The following is a 9,871-nucleotide window of genomic DNA, read 5'->3' as shown; positions in this document are numbered from 1 at the left end:
TAGGGTAATTAACCTCAATTACTAACTAATTAGCAAAAAGGCCACTAACCTAGTCTGACTTAGATCTTTAGGTTACTCGGTTAACCCTGACTATCATACTAGAATGCATATACAATTCATGAGTGTTAAGCGACACTATAAAAACACTATTACGACACGTTAACATTTAAATATTACAAAATGATACATTCATCTAATCCACAATACAAATAAAATATGAACAATGGGGTTTGCACCTTTTGTTAGACTCAACCCTAGTTCTCACAATTGATACATAGGGTTCAATTTCATTTCTTCATTAGATTCTTCGACTAATAAATATCCTACACACTCATTGCACACATTAGTAGCTCAAAAAAATCACATACATATATTCAAAACTTATTTGGATAGTTACATAAATCAAAACCTGAATCTTCCATATAATTACTGTTTAATTCATTTCTACTCACATTTAATCATTAGTAATCACATAATCAATATAATATAACTTATTCATTAATTCAAATTAAAATATCATTGTTAGGCATGCATATACCTAACATCATAAACATCACCATTTAAGGAATATTGAACTATCTGGAACATAAAACTTAATCATCGGGGTATCAAAATCAACACCCTTATCATCAGGTGAAAATGTCTTGTATCACTGTTAGTGAAATTTCAATGTTTAACAGTCGAGATAATGTAGTAGTTCTCGAATCACTGAGTATTAAAACATGGATGTATCAACTACTCTCAATTTCATTAGGACATTCACAACATAAAACATCACTTCATATCCGATCAAATCTCCTACAATAGATTAAATAGAGAAAAATCATATTTAATAAGTACATGCGAGGAGGGACCTTACAAGTTATATGACATTACTTCACAATTAACAAAATACTCAAAGAAAACAACTTATCATCTGAAATCTACATCTTAAACTGTTGACATTTTATATTATACTGAAAGTAGCAAAATATTTTAGCATGGATACAAAAAAAAGAAGAGAAGCTATTTATATTTTAAAATGAAAAATCATGTCAAGCATATCAAGAAATGCCTACAAGAGACCTACACAAGTAACATAGAAAATAATATTGCATGTCTACTGTTGAGAAAGGAACTGAAGAAATTTTCACAACAGGGGAAATGACAATAAATTGTAATTGCCACACACAACATACTTATCAAGTACCTAGAACCTCTCCAACTTAAATTTGAAGGAGAAAGAAATTGGTTAGATACATAAATGCGCTTAGATAATACTACACCAACTATCATAGAAACACAAAAGTACCACATGTGTACTAGAAATACAATTAGATAAAGCTATTAGAAACTCTCAAAAAATTTAAAACATTGATTAATAAATTCAGACTAGACACCACTTAGAGTTTTAATAAAAATATCAAAAATAAAAGAAACAGACTCTGATGAGCAGACGTTAAAGAAAAAAAATTACAACAAACAAAAAAAATAAAAATAAAAAAATGTCGCATTAATCAAAAAGCCCATAATTACAGTAAAGATACTATGCAACATGTAAAACAAAATTGTATTATAGAACTACTTCTGTAGGGAAGAGTAACAAATTGCTAGTGCACTATGTGAAGAATCAAACTAGTAAATAACTAGAATTATACCTGAGCTATAAAGCCTTTAATTATTCGATGAAAAATTGATCCTTTGTAATGTAAAGGCTTTTTAGTTATTCACCTAATACCTTTTTCTCCTGTATAGATATAAAGAATAATTTTAAACTGTCATCAGATTATAGCTCAAGTGATCCCCTAGACTTGTCCAAAATTAAATTGATGTCAATATGATTCTGAAGGGGGTAAATAAAGATCATATAGGCTGAATTCAAAGAGGTAGAGGTTGAGTTGAGGAGAGGAATTCCAAAATCCTCGACACCCTAATTTTCACCTTCAACTATGGCAACGAAACATGAATCAAGTCCTCAAAAATTGTGTGAAATCAACAAAAGTGAAAGCTTAAGTAATTGGCTGATTTAAGTGAATTTTGATGAGTTTGAAGAGAAATGGAAGCGAAGAGGAAAAGTACCTCTAGGAGTGGTGGATTCCATGGTGAAAATTTGCCTTTGCATCATAAAGCCAAAAGAAACAATATTCAATCTCCAAGTTTCACAAACTAAAGGGGTGGACAAAATGATAGGACTAGTATAGGGTATGTAGATAGTAGATCAACACTCCTAGAAATCCCCTACCTTCACAAGTTACCCTTAATCAATTAAGAACAACTTTTCCCTTCAGCTATCCTATCTATCTAGGCTTGCTCATTAACTCTCAACTTCATTCTAGGCCTCCCTAATGATTAACTTGATCTTGCAAGGGTTGGAGACTCTTTCTAGGGTGTACTAGACTTCTTCACAACCATTTTTAGAATCTATTCATTTGGTTTTTATACAATCCCCTCAAACTCATGCAAATCCTCTATTAGGCCTAGTAGCCCTCAATTAGCCCTCCTAATGGACTAAATTGGGATTTGTGCAAAACATTCCTCAAGGAGGCTCCAAAAAAACTCAAGATTGGAATACCCTTTTCCAAGGTCTTAAATATTCTTGGGGTCTTAGGTTCCCAACTTCAATCGGATGCCCTATTCCTATTTTTAAGGGTTTGTTAGGGTTTAATGGCCTTTTAGACTAGTCAACAACAAAAACCTTCTTACTCCTTCCCTTGGGATCTTTGATACGTTCCCTTGCACATGTAATGGCTCCATTAAATTTTGTACCATGCCATGACACCCATTTGACCAAAGAAGCTCTACCCTTACAAGAATACCTCTTTCCTTGGCTCAATTTCTAGCTGAGTACGCCATTATCTTGCCTAGGTCTTCCAAGGAACTGGCTTGGCCCTAAACCCCTAACTCCATCCTTCCTAACACACAATATAAAAGATGTATACTATAATTCCTCAAGGTTTGATGAGGTTTCAACAACGAGGAATGCTTGTAGACACCATTTTGCCAAGTCTTCCGAGTACAAGCCAATAAGCAGACAATTTAGCAAAATATTTATTGTGAACAACAATGGATTGTCAGAACCTCAAACCAAAACAAAAACATAAGTAGAATCAATGCAAAAACTAGATTGTAAACCAAAAATATAGATTCAATCAAATGGCAATCCAAAACTCAAAAATTCATTCCAACTATCATGGAAGTGTTGTTTTGTTGTATGATTCCATACAATGCCAAAATTCTAAAAACGTACAAAAATGACTTGGAGGGATTTAAATAATCGTTCCAAAAATAATTAGACCAAATGTTACTTGTTTGTAACTTCCTAGTGTGTTTTAATGATGCAGGACAATCCTAGGTGTAAGGGCAATCTTGCATCACCCAAATTTTTTATTTTTTTCAGTCTTTTCTATTTTAATAAGGACTAGTAAATAGGGTGTTTACTATTTATGGGAACTTTCTATTTTTAGTAAGCTTGTCATATGAGCTCGAAATGTTCCCATTTTCTACAGGAAGGTTCATTTTAGAGATATAAGCCTGCCATAAAAATCTCATTGCTCCAACTTAAGTATCAGAGAAGTTATTGCATATTTTCAATGGAAACATTTGTAGAAGATGAGGTCCAAAAACTTGAAAAAAGGGTGCTTGCACAATTTTGAGCCTATAGATTGGGAGCTGGCGTTTCCAAAAAGTGGTTATAATAGCCAATCAGAGCAACGGTTCATGAGTTATGGCCTTCCAAAGTTGGGCTACCTAAAATTTTTAAAATAATTGTCAAAGATGTATTTGGCCGACTCTATATGTTTTGTTAGGGTCTGTCAACCCTAGGTATTTAGTTTGAGCATCTAGAACCTTCCCAAGGTGACATAAAATTGCCTATTTAAGAAAGGGTCGAACATTATCTAGGACAACTCTGGGTGATAGTTCGCAGCTTGTCTTGCAAATTATTGTACTGAAGGTGCCCATGTGGGTTAGCATATTGTACTTATGAATTTTGTAATTCCACATTTGAAATGCAAATAAGAATCCAAATTTTTTTCTTGCATTTTTTGTCATTTCTTTGGTTTTGTTATGAGTTTATGGTATTAAGGGGAGTCCCCTGCATCAAGTGGTATCAAAGATAGAGTTCTTGAGTGTGTGTATAGATCACTGACTATGAGGTAGTTCATGCCAGGACCATGGTTTGGGCTAAGTGTGTAGACAGATCACCAATCGTGAGGTAGTTTGTACTAGGGTTTGAGTGAAAGCGCAAAAAATGCCTCCACAAAGAGAGCATGGTAGAAGAGTTGTAGTTGTTACACATGAGGGTTTTAGAGCCCTCCAAAGATAGATGCAAGCATTGGAAGAAAAAATGCATAGAGGAATAAATCTTCATGTAAGAGATGAAAGTGAGGATGAGGATGAAGTAGAAGAAAATGCCAGAGTAGAGACAGTTCTAAAACCAAAGGAAGAGAGGCTTTTTAGGCCATCTCCAAGATTGGAAAAAAAAACCTAAGTTTGAAGTTCCCACATTTTTGGGAAATCTTAATCTAAAAGAGCTAATTGATTGGATCAATGAACTGGAGAAGTACTTTAAATATGATGATATTAATGATCTTGATAGGGTCAAGTTTGCAAAGGCAAAACTGAAGGGACATGCAAAGATCTGGTGGCAGGAGGTTCAGTTGGAGCAAAATAGAAAGGGAAAGGAAAAAATCACTAGATGGGAATGAATGGTAACTAAAATAAAGTGACAATTCATTCCTATGGATTATGAACTTGATTTGTTGAAGAAAATGCATGGGTTGAAGCAAGTGGGAAAATCAATTCAAGAGTATATCGAAGAGTTATACCGAGTTCTCATTAGAATCGGCCATGCAGAAGCTGCTAAGGAGAAAGTCGCCCATTATCTTAATGGGTTAAGGCCAAGTATTCAAGATGAGTTGAGTCTGGTTTGAATGAGTAGTATTGAGGAGGCATACTAGTTTTCCCTAAGATTTGAGGAGAAACTAAGCAAGAAGTTTGATAATAAGAATAGTGGAAGAGGTCACGGTTGTAATGATGATCAAAAGAACAAGGATGAGGCTAGAAGAAGCAGTCAGAACTAGAGAGGAAACAATTCTGATCATTTCTATGATTAGAACAATAGAGATCAAAGAGGAAAAGGTAGAGGACAAGGATCTGGAAGAGGAGGCTTCTATGGGAATTGTTTTCACTGCAGAGAAGAAGGGCATAGAGCATTTGAATGTACCCAATGCCAAGGAAGGATAGATTGAAGAATAGAAGGCCAAGTCAAAGTTACACATGTTGATGAAGATACCAGATCCTCACATTCTGAAGATGTTGAAAGAGGAGAAGTCCTAGTTAACCAAAGAGTCCTATTGAGTGGTGAGAATGAACCTGAGAAAAGGAGTTTGTTTTGCACAAGGTGCAAATGTGAAGATAAGTGTTGTGATGTGATCATTGATGGTGGAAGTACTAAAAATTTAGTGTTAGAAATGATGGTCACCAAGTAGAAGTTGAGGAGGTAGAAACACACGCATCCATACCATATTACTTGGGTGCAAGATGACCATAAGGTCATGGTCAATGAGTCGTACTCAGTGAAGTTCAAGATTGGAAGCTACTAGGATGAGGTACTATGTGATATCATACCTATGGACATATGTCATATGTTGTTGGGTAGGCCTTGGTAGTTTGACAGGCATGTTATACATGATGGCCGAGCAAATACCTACACTCTAACTAAGGATGGAGTGAAACATAAGTTGAAGCCATTGAAGGATAAATAAATAAAAGGTATGTAGTGCTACCAGAATATGTTTTGTTGATGGAAAAGAGTTTCTTAAAGGTATGAAACATTAGAATATGTGTTTTTCTATAATTCCTAAAGATAGTAGAGAAGAAGTAGAGGAGGTACCTGCAGAAGTTGCAGATATGTTGGGAGAGTTTTTTGATATTGTATTAGATATTGTACTTGATGAATTGCCCCTAATGAGGAAGATCAGTCACCAGATGGATTTGGTTCCAGGAGCTAGTTTTCCAAACAAGGCAATACATAGAATGACACCAACAGAAAGTGAAGAGTATAACAGGCAAGTTCATGAGTTGTTGCAGAAAGGGTTGATTCGAGAGAGTCTGAGACCATGTGCTATACTATTTGTATTAGCACCAAAGAAGAATGGAGAATGGAGGATGTGCATATATTCTTGCTCTATCAACAAGAAGATCACAATAAAGTATAGATTTCCATTGCCAAGGATGGATGATATTATGGATTGTTTGAGTGGAGTTGAGTATTTCACAAAGATATATCTGAAGAGTGGGTACCATTAGATTCATATCAGAGAGGGTGATGAGTGGAAGACTACTTTCAAGACAAGGGAAGGACTATATGAGTGGTTATTCATGCCTTTTGGGCTAACCAATGCACCAAACACTTTCATGAGGCTCATGAATGAGGTATTGAAGGAGTTTCTAGGAAAGTATGTCATTATTTACCTAGATGATATATTGATCTTTAGTAAGACATTGGAGGAGCATTTGGTTCATATTCACAAGGTGTTTGATAAGTTGAGGGAAGAAAAGTTGTTGATAAACTTGAAGAAGTGCAGTTTTGTAAAGGAGTTGGTGTACCTAGGATTTGTAGTCTTAGTAGAAGGTCTAAAAATGGACCCAAAGAAAGTGAAAGCTATACTCGAATGACCTACACCAATGAGTGTGATAGAGGTAAGATCTTTTCATGGATTGGCTACATTTTACAAAAAGTTCATAAGAGGTTTTAGCAGTATTTATGGACCCTTGACTGAAACAATGAGGAGAGATCGGAAAGAGTTTAAGTTGATTGTAGGAGCAAATAAGAGTTTTAATCTGTTGAAATAGAAAGTTACTGAGTAGCCTATTTTAGCACTTCCTAATTTAACAAGGTGTTTCAAGTAGACTATGATGCTAGTGGTACTGAAATAGGAGTTGTTTTGAGCCAAGAAGGTAGACCTATTGCTTATTTCAATGAAAAGTTGAATGATGCAAAAAGAAAATATTTTGTGATCATGAATTTTATGCTATAGTTCAAGCATTGAAGAAGTTGAGAGACTATCTTCTTCCTAAGGAGTTTGTTTTGTATACTAATCATCAAGCTTTGCAATATTTGAATAGCCAAGGAAAATTGAACCAAAGGCATTTAAAGTGGGTTGATTTTTTGCAAAGTTATATATTTGTTTTGAAATATAGGAGTGGGAATTTGAAGCAGGGGCATCTGGTACATGAAGATATTTTGAAAATTCTAGATTATTATATTGTAACATGGCTTGGTAAGCCATTTCAATAGTTTTGGATTAGTCATGATACATTTCGTGGTCTCTTTATTGCAACTAGAACTTAATCTAATTGATGTTGAAAACTGTTAGAGAGTTAGTTATAAAGTTAGTTATCAAATTGTGTTCTCTTCAAGATCTTTATCTCTACAATAGAGAACTGAGAAGGTAGTGGTGAAGTAAGATAGCGTAGAATGGAGGATAAAGAGAAATCAATTTAATCAATCGAATTCAAAAAGAATGAATAAAATAGACTTTTGTATTTACATTTGATTATCTCTTGACTGCGCAAATTTAAGAAGGTTATGTATTGTATTGGAAGCCTCTATTATTTTCTGTTGGTTCAATGATTCAAATTTATTAATATTTTCATCAGTGAGATCATGAATTTCTTTGTCAAGTATAATTGGTTATACAATCAGTTATGTTTGATTTCTTAAGATTTGTGTGGAGATATCAGTGCATAGAATTTTGATTGGCTCATTCATCATTTTGCTGCGTTCTCCGCATCAAAATTCTAACAAAGTTGTAGATGCTCTTAGTAGAAGACAACTTTTACTGACAGAAATGCAAATAGAGGTGGTTGGGTTCAAGGAACTTAGTACTTCGTATCGAGATGATCCTAATTGTTGTGAAGTGTAAAAGGCTTGTACAGAACCTGTTACACTTGACAGGATAAAGTGGTTGGATTTTATGATCCAGGATAGTATGTTGTTCAAAGGAAGCCAGTTGTGCATTCCTAGAAGTTCAATGAGAGAGAATCTCATCAAGGAGAAGCATAGTGGAGGATTGGTTGGACATTTTGGCAGAGATAAAACCATAGCTTTTGTTGTTGAAAATTATTACTAACCATAGTTGCAACAAGATGTGACAAATTTTGTACAAAGTTGCAGAGTATGTCAAATGGTGAAAGGAGTGAAGCAGAATATAGGGTTGTATCAACCATTACCTATACCAAAGAAGTTGTGGGAGGATGTCAGCATGGATTTTGTTCTTGGATTACTAAGGACATAACATGGGCATGATTCTATTTTTGTGGTGGTTGATAGGTTTTCAAGATGGCACATTTTATTCCTTGCAAGAAGACTAGCGATGTTGTTCATGTAGTCGAGTTATTTTTTAGAGAAGTGGTGAGATTACATGATCTACCAAAGAGTATAGTTTCAAATAGAGATACCAATTTTTTTGGTTATTTATGGTGTACATTGTGGAACAAGTTGAAGAGAGATTTGAAGTTCAATTCATCACATCATCCAGATTGATGGATAGATAGAAGTTGTGAATCACAATTTGGGAAACTTGCTGAGATGCTTGGTTGGAGATAAACCAAAAAGAGCAGATATGATTTTATCATAGGCAAAGTTTGCATATAATAATTATGTCAATAGGAGTACTGGTAAATCACCATTCCAGATTATATATGGGAGTAGTCCCAAAAATGCTTCTAAATTGAGATAGTTGGGTAAAGGAGAGATAAGTAGCGCTAAAGCAGAAGATTTTGCTGAATATTTCAAGAATGTCCATGAGGAGGTGAGGAAGTGCATCATAAAGATGAATACACAGTATAAGACTAATGCAAATGTGAATAGGAGATATAAGGAATTTCAGGTTAGAGATGAAGTCATGGTTCGTTTGAGAAAGGAGCATTTTCCAGTGGGTACATATAATAAGCTGAAGATGAAGAAGTTTGGACCGTTCAAGATAGTGAAAAGGCATGATTCTAGAAATGCGTATGAAGTGGAGTTGCCTGCTAAATTGAATATTTCACCAATATTTAATATTTCAAATTTGATAGAGTATTTTGAAGGAGGTAATGGAGATGACATTGCAGAAGCGCAGTGGACCATCCCAACAACTAGTTCTACTACAAAGGAGATTGAGGAGATACTGCACAGTCATGTTGACAAAAGTACTAGAAATAGAACTTATGAGGAATATCTAGTCAAATGGAAAGGGAGGCTAGTTGAGGATTCATCATGGCTAGCAAAGAATGAGGTTAATAATCTTGGTTTTCCTCTGAACACCTAAGATGTGACAAGGTCACTTCTCAAATTACTCCGGGTGTTTGATGCAGGAGCATCCTGGGTGTAAGGGAAATCTTGCATCACCCAAAAAATATTGTATTTTCAGTCTTTTCTATTTTAATAAGGACTAGTAGACAGGGTGGTTACTATTTATGGGAACATGCTATTTTTAGTAAGTTTTTCATATGAGCTTGAAATGTTCTCATTTTCTATAGGAGTGTTCATTTTAGAGATGTAAGCCTACCATAAAAATCTCATTTCTCTAGCTTAAGTATCAAAGAAGTTATTGCATATTTTCAGTAGAAAAATTTGTAAAAAAATCTCCAAGCTCACCATTGGAGGCCTTAGAGTGCCTGGATGAGGTCCAAAAACTTAAAGAAAGGGCACTAGTGCAATTTTGAGCCTATAGATTGGGAGCTAAAATTTCTAAAAAGTGGTTATAATAGCCAATCAGAGCAATGGTTCTTGAGTTATGGTCTTAAGAAGTTGGGTTACCCAAAATTTCTAAAATAATTGTCAAAGATGTATTTGGCTGACTTTATATGTTTTATTAGGGTTTGTCGGCCTATTAAATTTGAGCAT

The sequence above is a fragment of the Cupressus sempervirens genome, chromosome 5 (assembly GCF_028749045.1).
Source record: "Cupressus sempervirens isolate cs-2001-9-10 chromosome 5, ASM2874904v1, whole genome shotgun sequence".
In the NCBI taxonomy this organism is placed as follows: Eukaryota; Viridiplantae; Streptophyta; class Pinopsida; order Cupressales; family Cupressaceae; genus Cupressus; species Cupressus sempervirens.
This window is presented reverse-complemented; position numbering follows the sequence as displayed.